This window comes from Symphalangus syndactylus, chromosome 18, assembly GCF_028878055.3.
Source record: "Symphalangus syndactylus isolate Jambi chromosome 18, NHGRI_mSymSyn1-v2.1_pri, whole genome shotgun sequence".
NCBI classification, from domain to species: Eukaryota; Metazoa; Chordata; class Mammalia; order Primates; family Hylobatidae; genus Symphalangus; species Symphalangus syndactylus.
In genome coordinates, this window is record NC_072440.2 from 15,685,001 (window position 1) to 15,695,784 (window position 10,784).

Below are 10,784 nucleotides of genomic sequence, written 5' to 3' on the forward strand. Positions count from 1 at the left end.
GGAGGCTGAGGTAGGAGGATCACTTGAGCCCAGGAGGTCGAGGTTGCAGTGAGCCATGATTACGCCACTGTACTCCAGCCTGGGCAACAGAGCCAGACCCTGCCTCATAAAAAAAAAAAAAAAAAAAAAAAAGTGATGACTGTCTTGTGGGACTGAGCCCTTACCCTGTGGGATCTTGTGCTGTCTGCAGATGGACATTGTTGGAATTGAACTGGACTGGGGGACACCCAGCTGGCGCCACTGCAGAACTGAGTGCCAACTTGCTGGCAGGGAGAACTCCCCAGCCCGTTCATCACAGGAGTCCTCTGTGTTGACCCTTGTGGTGTGACAGAAGAGGAAAGGCAGTTTGATTTTTCCATACAACCCTATCTCCAAATAATGTCCTAGTCACAGTACTGGGGATTAGGATTTCAGCATCTTTTGGGAGTGCTATGTATTGGATATTTGACTCCAAGTATCCAAACCCCGTATTGAAATTCGATCCCGTGTTGGGGGTAGGTCCTGGTGGGGGGTGTGTGGGTCCTGGGGAGGATCCCTCATGGTTTTGTGCCATCCTCATAGTAATGAGTGAGTTTTCGCTCTGTTAGCTCCCTTGAGAGCTGATTGTCCCCCGCGCTTTCTTGCTTCCTCTCTTGCCCTGTAATCTCTGCGCATGTGGCTCCACCGCTCCTTTTGCCAGGAGCAGCAGCCTGCGGCCCTCACCAATGCAGATGCTGTGCCATGCTGCTTGTGCAGCCTGCAGAGCGAGGAAACCTCTTTTCTTTATTAATTACAAGCTTCAGCCGGGCACGGTGGCTCATGCCTGTAATCCCAGCACTTTGAGAGGCCGAGGCCGGCAGTTCATCTGATGTTAGGAGTTTGAGGCTAGACTGGCCAACATGGTGAAACCGTGTCTCTACTAAAAATACAAAAATTAGCTGGGTGTCATGATGCATGCCTGTAATCCCAGCTACTTGGGAGGCTGAGGCAGGAGAATCACCTGAACCCGGCAGGCGGAGGTTGCAGTGAGCCAAGATCATGCCATTGCACTCCAGCCTGGGCAACACAGTAAGACTCCATCTCAAAAAAATAAAAATAAAAATAGGCCAGGCGTGGTGGCTCACGCCTGTAATCCCAGCACTTTGGGAGGCTGAGGCGGGCGGATCACCTGAGGTCAGGAGTTCGAGACCAGCCTGGCCAACATGGTGGAACCCTGTCTCTACTAAAAATACAAAAATTAGCCAGGTGTGGTGGCAGGCGCCTACAATCCCAGCTACTGGGGAGGCTGAGGCAGGAGAATTGCTTGAACCAGGAGGCGGAGGTTGCAGTGAGCCAAGATTATGCCATTGCACTTCAGTCTGGGGGACAAGAGCAAGACTTCATCTCTAAATAAATAAATAATAAAAATAAAAAATTACCAGCTCCAGGAGTTCCTTTATAGCAATGCAAATGGACCAAGATGGGGGCAGCACACAGGTCAACCATAACCATGCCAAGCCCGCCCATGTGGCCTGAGAACCTGGATGAGGAGAACGGGGCGATGGAAGGACTGCCCTCCAGCACCCAGGTCAGGAGTCTGCACTTGATCTTGTGCAAGGAAGGAGGTGGCCATTGAGAGAACTGACCCAGTGTGGAGGACCAAGTGAGGAAACCCCAGAGCCAGAGGCCAATTCGACAAAAGGGGTGCTGAGGCTACACACCCAGGCAGTGTCACAGGGAAGGGGGGAGAGAGAGGAATGAACATTTGGAATTGGGAGCCCCAAAACCTGGAGAATGACTGGATTCCGGGTTAGGGAAGTGAAGGGTGGAAGATCTCAGAGGGTTCTTCCTCATGTGGCCTGCCTTGGATGTCACTAACCAGCAGGGAAGACACAGAAATATCAAGCATGTGGTTAGTTTTTTGTTTTTTGTTTGAGATGGAGTTTCACTCTTGTCGCCCAGGCTGGAGTGCAATGGCAAGATCTCAGCTCACTGCAACCTCCGCCTCCTGGGTTCAAGTGATTCTCCTGCCTCAGCCTCCCAAGTAGTTGGGATTACAGGTGCCCACCACCAAACCCAGCTAATTTTTGTATTTTCAGTAGAGACAGGGTTTCACCATGTTGGCCAGGCTGGTCTCAAACTCCTGACCTCAGGTGATCCACCCGCCTCAGCCTCCCAAAGTGCTGGGAGTATAGGTGTGAGCCACTATGCCTGGCCGAGAATGTGGTTATTGACAACTCAGTGGGACTGTGACACAGCAGGGCTGAACAGAGATCCGGGTGCTCTCTGGATCCTGGGGTGAGACTGTCATCTAGGGCAGGGGTCTCTAGCCTCTTTGAGAATCTGGTGCATGGGACAGACCCTCTAGTCTGGAGAAGCACACACAATGTCACATGTGTGACATGTGACATGCAACACCATTCTGAAACAATAGCCTGCTTCGGAAGGCCCCCTGACACCCCCACTGCCCTTGGCACCCCACGGACCCCCAGTGAAGAGCCTCTAACCAGGAGAGAGCAAGGAGAGAAGAAACCCCAACTGGGAGAGAAAATGGACCAGAGCCATCCTCATGGGGGATGTGAATGGGCAAAAGCTGAGGTCCAGAGGCTGAAGACACAGAGATGCCTCTATGGGGGGTCTGGTGAGTGCCCAGGAAATAATGGATTTTTGAAGCTTTCATCAGTGGTTCCAGCTTGCCAGTGAACACACAGAATTTACAATTTTCATTTGGTTATTGCTAATTTGAACATGGCAGAGATAGTTTGAATATGTCATTACAGTGTGAAAGAACAATGGCCCCATATTTCAAGCAGAACTAGTGACAACCAAGTGGTGCTTAGTTGTAAGAGGAACTGGCTTGGGCTTTGCATTACTGGAGGGTTCCTGGCATTTTATAGAACTAATTTGTATACAGATGGAATCCTATGTTAAATGCAAGCGTGGTACTCACTACTAAGAAATCCCATGTAAATAGGGCCTTCTTGGTAAAGTTTATCATCGTTTACCTTTTGCATTCTCAGACCCAAAGCACTGCATTCATTCACTCAATTTTCCTTGCACCTCTTTGTCTAGAGACTAAGATGATTTATTTCTTATTTAACACTATGAAAAACTAATTTATGGTTAGGGCGGATTACCTCTCACATCTCAAATGGGGAAGTTGGCCAGGTGCGGTGGCTCACGCCTGTAATCCCAGCACTTTGGGAGGCTGAGGCGGGCAGATCACCAGAGGTCAGGAGTTCGAGACCAGCCTGGCCAACATGACGAAACCCCATCTCTACTGAAAATACAAAATTAGCCAGACATGGCAGTGCACACCTGTAATCCCAGCTACTCGGGAGGCTGAGGCAGGAGAATCACTTGAACCCAGGAGGCAGAGGTTGCAGTGAGCTAAGATCACGCCATTGTACTCCAGCCTGGGTGACAAGAGTGAAACTCCATCTCAAAAAAAATAAATAAATAAATAAAATGAAATGAGGAAGTAAAAACAGCCACGGGTCGAACATCCCTAATGAAATGGTTCAAAATCTGAACATTTCTGAGCACTGACATGATGCCAAAAGTGGAAAATTCCACACCTAATTTTGCAGATGTAGTTTGAGAAGGCGGTGTCTGATTTGCATAGGGCACAAAAGATTGGTTGGGTCAGGTGTGCCATTTGTATAAGGCATGAAAAACTGGTTAGAGCTAGGTGTATCATTTGTATAAGGTGTCAAAAGTTGGCTGTCTGCACCCTAATCTTTTTTTTTTTTTTTTTTTTTTGTGAGACAGAGTTTTGCTCTTGTTGTGCAGACTAGAGTGCAGTGGCACAATCTTGGCTCACTGCAACCTCCGTCTCCTGGGTTCAAATGATTATCCTGCTTCAACTCCCAAGTAGCTGGGACTACAGGCGTGCATCATCACCCACAGCTAATTTCTGTATTTTTAGTAGAGATGGGGTTTCACCATGTTGGTCAGGCTGGTCTCGAACTCCTGACCTCAGGTAATCTGCCCACCCCGGCCTCCCAAAGTGCTGGGATTACAGGCATGAGCCACCGCGCCCAGCCCCAATCCTGTGTATTATGTAGATGGATTCTCTGTCTGGCCAGTGTCATGTTGTCCGTTTCTTTATTGTACACGTAGTAACAACAGAAAAGGAACGATGGAGTCTTCATGTTGGGTATGCCTGGCCCCAGGTAGCCCTTTTCTATTGGCACAGCTGTCGGCATTCACCCACGTAAGTTTTTAGCATGTTTATCTATGTTTGCAGCTTGATTTTTCAGGCTGCTCTTTGTTAGAAAAAAATAATTTTGGGGGCTGCTTTTTGTTAGAAGAGAAATCTTGTCAAGGACTCTTTTACCCTCACTATCTGTCTAAATAATTTCTATCTCCTGTATCATTATTAAATGCAGGTTAGAACTTTTTTTTTTTCCATCGTCGTGTCTGGGCCAGGCGCAGTGGCTAACGCCTGTAATCCCAGCAGTTTGGGAGCCGAGTCAGGCCGATCATTTGAGGCCAGGAGTTTGAGACCAGCCTGGGCAACATGGCAAAAACCCATCTCTACTAAAAATACATAAATTAGCTGGGCATGGTGGTGGGCACCTATAATCCCAGCTATTCAGAATGCTGAGGGAGGAGAGTTGCTTGAACCCAAGGGGCGGAGGTTGCAGTGAGCTGAGATGGCACCACTTCATTCCAGCCTGGGCAACAGAGTGAGATTCCGTCTCAAAAAAAAAAAAAAAATTGTTGTGTCTGTTGTAATTTTTTTTTTTTTTTTGTCTTGTATATGCTACAGATGACAATCAAGAACTGGCTTGATGGCTGTGGACTAAGTTGTATTTCTTTTCAAAGTGAGAGGAAGGAAGGACAATGATCAAACTGGAAAAACTTTCCTCCTTCCTGGCCCGGCTCCTGTGGAATTTACATAACTAGCTTTCTCTCTGGGGCAATCTCACTAAAACTACTTTCCAAATTGCTTTGCAGAGCAGCAAACATAAATATTAACTTCAAGATTGGAAAGTGGCACTTTTTAATAAAAAGAGAGAATTTAATGAGATGCAGAAATATGAACTTAGCTCCTTCTCCATCAATGCTGCCTTTGCTTCTCAATATGCTCCCCACATATGCCTCATGCCAGGGCTATGCATACATTGTATATTTGGAGAATAATTATGAAAATCAGATTACATGCAGCTGCCCCTATTAAAGACAACCATTTGGTTTGCTTTTGAACTGTGGCTTCTGAAGAGGCCAGTTCCGTTCCGTATAATCTTAATTAAGGACAAGGAACAAACATTTCCTGAGCTCGTGCTGCACGCACTCTGTGCCCCGTGCTGGGGCCCGCACTGTGTGGTCTCAGTCAACCTCCGTTAACCACACTCTTGCCATGGAGAATCTGGGCCTGCAGAAAGAGGGACCGGACCGGAGTCCAGTGTGTTTGAACAAACAGAAATATTGTTTCTCTGTGTATAGTATCCAAACACACGACCCTTGAACAACACATATTGGAATTGTGCAGGTCCACTTCCATGTGGATCTTTGTCTTGTCTTTTCTTTTTCAAATAGAGATGGGGGTCTTGCTATGTTGCCCGGGTTGGTCTTAAACTGCTGGCCTCAAGCTATCCACCCACATCGGCCTCCCAGAGTGCTGAGAAAATCTTTTTCAATAGAAGTTACACAGAGCCAGGCATGGTGGCTTACACCTGTAATCCCAGCACGTTGGGAGGCCGAGATGGACAGATCACATGAGGTCAGGAGTTCGAGACCAGCTTGGCCAACGTGGCAAAACCCCGTCCCTATTGAAAAAAAAAAAAAAAATTAGCCAGGCGTGGTGGTGCACGCCTGTAGTCCCAACTACTCGGGAGGCTGAGGCAGGAGAATTGCTTAAGCCCAGGAGGCGGAGGTTGCAGCGAGCCAAAATCACGCCACTGCACTCCAGCCTGGGTGACAGAGTGAGACTCCGTCTCAAAACAAAACACGAAAAGTTACACCTAGCGTGTCTGCCTCTCCCACCTCCCCTTCCACCTCCTCTATCTCTTCCACCTCTGCTGCCTCTGACACAGCAAGACCAACCCCTCCTCTTCCTCCTCCTCCTCAGCCTACTCAAAATGAAGATGAGGACGAAAACCTTGATGACGATCCACCTTCCCTTAATGAAGAGTAAATATATGTTCTCTTCCTGATGCTTATCTTGAAACATTTTCTTTCCTCTAGCTGGCTGTATATCATAAGAATATCATATATAATACCTATAACATACGAAATATGTGTTCATCAACCGTTTGTCATTGGTAAGGCTTCCAGTCAACAGTAGGCTATTAGTAGTTAAGTTCTGGAAGAGTCAAAAGTTATACATGGTCAGATGCAGTGGCTCACACCTGTAATCCCAGTCCTCTGGGAGGCCGAGGCAGGAGGATTGTTTGAGGCCAGGAGTTCAAGACCAGCCTAGGCAACATGGTGAGACCTCATCTCCACAAAAAATAAGAAAAATTAGCCAGCGATCGTGGTGCACACCTGTACAGTCCCAGTTACTCGGGAAGCTGAGGCAGGAGGATCAATTGAGTCCAGGAGTTCAAGGCTGCAGTGAGCTGTGATCGCACCACTGCTCTCCAGCCTGGATGACAGAGCAAGACCCTGTCTCTAAAAAAAAAAAAAAGAAAAATAAGTTATATGTGAATTTTCGACTATGCAAGGGGTTGGCACCCCTAACCCCTGCGTGGCTCAAGGGTCCGATCTATAGCAATTCTATTAAAATAGAAAATTCAGTATGGCCGGCTGAAAAACATTAGCAACTTTTACTTGACTCTTGCATGTTGGTAATGTCATAACAACTTCAGCACAGGCAAACCAAACAGGCTTAAAAGCAATGAGGCAGGAAAATGGATAGACCAAGTGGAAAATGCACACAGAGGAATAGAACTGGGCCTGGCGCAGTGGCTCATGCCTGTAATCCCAGCACTTTGGGAGGCTGAGGTGGGCAGATCACTTGAGGTCAGGAGTTTGAGAGCAGCCTGGCCAACATGGCGAAACCCTGTCCCTACCAAAAATACAAAAATTAACTGAACATGGTGGTGGGCGCCTGTAATCCCAGCTACTCGGGAGGCTGAGGCAGGAGAATCGCTTGAACCCGGGAGGTGGAGGTTGCAGTGAGCCGAGATCGCGCCACTGCACTCCAGCCTGGGAGACAGAGTGAGACTTCATCCAAAAAAAAAAAGGAACAATATAATGTACCTCCAAAACATTATGTTGAATGAAAGAGGCCAGACAGATGCCAAAGAGCACAGACTGCATGAATCCACTTATTTGAAGTTCAAGAGCAGGCGACCTCTGTTCTGTGTTGATGGTGGCTTCGCTGGGGTGGTGAGGGGCACTGAGGATCTCCCCTGCATATGGGCACCAGCAGGCTGGCTGGGTGATGTGCAGCCTGATCTGGTGGTAGTGACACAGTGTACACAAACGTGAAAAGTCAACAGACTGTCCACTGAAACGTGTGCATTTCCCTCTATATAAATTAGACTTCAATAAATTCTTGGGGAAAAGAAAGTCAATACGTGATACCCCTGGATGGGATAATTTGGATTCTTTACATGTGTGAGTTTCCTTCTGGATAACATGGCAGCACTCTAAGTGCTTAAAGAGGGTCTTAAAAGCTGCACGCGGCTGGGCATGGTGGCTCACGCCTGTAATCCCAGCACTTTGGGAGGCTGAGGCAGGTGGATCACCTGAAGTCAGGACTTTGAGATCAGCCTGGCCAACGTGGTGAAAACCTGTATCTACTAAAACTACAAAAAAATTAACCGGGCATGGTGGCACATGCCTGTCGTCTTAGCTACGTGGGAGGCTGAGGCACAAGAATCGCCTGAACCTGGGAGGTGGAGGTTGCAGTAAGCTGACATCGTGCAACTGCGCTCCAGCCTGGTTGACAGAGCGAGACTCTGTCTCAAAAAAGTTTAAAAAAAAATTAAAAAAAAAAACAAAGCTGCAAGCTTTATTTCACTTCTCTTTAATAGAACTAAAAAGAAGCTGATATTTCTCAAAATAAATAAATAAATAAAAACCGCCTGTAGCTCTTTGGGAGAGAAAAGGGAACTCATTCCAGGGAATACTAAGACTGTGAAATGTCTTCTTGTGTTGCTCATTTTCAAACCTCCAAGCAATTTTAGGCGAGTTAGAAGTGTGTGGAGAAGTGATGGAGATATTTAATTGATGTGCGCTGGAGAAAATGCCTTATTTCCCCCAGGTTATACTTTGGAGGCAACCTTACTGCACTTTGGGGTAGGATTTTCAAGCACGCTGTAACCATAATTTCTAAACCAGCATTTTGAAATGGTGTTATTTAATCAGTTTGCTAATTTAGTGATCTGGCAAGAGAGTAACCTGTGATGTTCACAGTAAATGCTAAGAGCATGAGGAGATGACCAAACTTGCCTGGAATTTTAAAACTGTGATGGAAACACTTCTGCCCATGCCACATGTGAGCAGAACATGAATCACCGACTACACTGATCAACCGTCTTTCACTCAAATGATTTTGGAAGCATCAGCAAACTCTGAGACAAGGGAAGTTGGATTTTCATTTATTAGCAACTCCTCCGAGTTCTCTTTTTTGCATACCGGGCAGAGTAAACCACATATGCGCTTTGTTCCCTTAAATATTTTATAGATGAAGAAGGAATAAATACCATGGTACCAACTTATGGGTTCCTAGTCTTCCATGGGGGAAAACTGGGAAAGTCCCCAAAGATTATGCCCCCTTTAGAAAAGACTCCCCTCTGACCAGCTATGAGAAAAGGGGGGATGAGCAAGCTCCTTGAAACATGCCAAGACCTCTTAGGTGAGTGGGAGAACAAAGGCTGGGCCTATTAGACATTCACACCTTAGTCTGAATTTCTTTTGCCATTCATTTGCCGTCCAGGTGTCACCTGCTTGCAAAATGAAAGGTTTTATTTTCTCCTCCCACCCAATTTGAGAGCAGTGGGGGGATGAGAGCAGTGTTTTGGGTGAAGGAGAGAATGATGACGAGAGTAGGGGAGAACTGAAATGTAGGGCTTTGCAGGAGAGAGCTTGCTCCAGGATGCTGGAGCTAAGGATGTGACGGCCATAGCACATCATGAGAACATTGCTGTGGCCAGGGAGGACACAGTGGTCTAGGGCAGGGGCGTGTAAGGGGCCAGACTCTGATACAAGGACTCAATTTTTTAAATTTTATTTATTTATTTGTTTATTGAGACAGCATCTCACTCTGTCGCCCAGTCTGGAGTGCAGTGGTGCCATCTTGGCTCACTACAACCTCTGCCTCCCAGGTTCAAGCACCAGCAGGCTTGCAATTTTCTTGCCTCAGACTCCCGAGTAGCTGGGATTACAGGCATGCACCACCATGCCCGGCTAACTTTTGTATTTTTAGCAGAGACAGGGTTTCATCATGTTGGCCAGGCTGGTCTCAAACTCCTGACCTCAAGTGATCCACCTGCCTCAGCCTCCAAAAGTGCTGGGATTATAGGAGTGAGACACCGTGCCTGGCTACAAGGACTCCATTTTGCTATTGTAGCTTGAAAGCAGCCACAGACAATGTGTAAGCAGGCCAGATGCGTGTGGCTCCCACCGTCATCCCAGGACTTTGGGAGGCTGAGGCAGGAGGATCACTTGAGCCCTTGATTTCGAGAACAACCTGGGCAACACAGCAAGACTCCATCTCTATGCAAAATACTTTTAAAAAATTAGGCATGGTGCCTAATTCCAATAAAACTTTTTTTTTAAGAACACAGAAATGTGAATTTCACATAATTTTCATATGTCGTAAAACTTTTTGATTTTTTTGGTCCCAAACATTTAAAATGTAAACTCATCCTTCACACGCAGGCCATACAAAATCAGACACTATGCAGATTTGGGAACAGAGAGCAGCCAAAATTCAATCCCTTTACTGCACATTTTGCCTGAAAGTCCCAATAGTGGTGATGCTGATGGTACCACTAAAAGCCGATGTTTGAAAACAACAGTGATTCAGATTCTGTTGTTCTGAACTCTAAGGGAGCTTCATTAGGAATGCATCAGCACAGTACTTCCAAAACTGGGTCAGTAACAACTCCACTTCTCATCATTTATTCCATGAAAGTTTCTGCACAATTATACAAAGGTATGAGCCCCCTGCAGGATTGCTTGTCATACGGGGGAATGGGGATCACCTAAATGTGCCTGTTTGATTACACAAATTATAGGAGAGTGCAGCCCCCCCAGGGAACATTATGAGACACGCTGGCAGGGGAAAGGGCAGAGTGATCTTAGTGGCACATGATGCCATTCATCACATGGTATTAAGCAGAAAAGCAACTTGTGCTTTCTCCTTTGCACACTCATGGATTCATTCATTCCACAAATACTGAGTGCCAGTTTATGTGGGATTCCAGGCCACGGGGTGCACTCGTGAACAAAATGAACAAGACCTCCTCTGTGGAGCTTACATTCTAATGGGAATTATCTTTGCAATTTTAAAGATTCATATGGGCAAACATCTAGTTTGATTGTTTTTTTTTTTCTCACTCAAGTTCAGAAAAGGTGGAACTTATTTTCTCTGACCAGAGAATGACATGCAGACAGATACACCCTTCTCCATCCTATTCTAGAGGCTTCCACCCCAAGAGCGGGGAAGGGCCAGCACCTGGCAAAGTTCTCCCAACAGAACTAGGGGCTCCCTGGAGAAGGGGAGTGGCCAGCCCTGCAGAAGCCAGGCCCAGCAGTGGCAACTACAGGTCATTTGGAAGGACTGCAGGGAAGGGGACATCGGGGGCAAGGGATGGGCAGACACAGGAGGCTGCGGTACCTCTGGGGCTAAAGAGGAGAGTAAACCT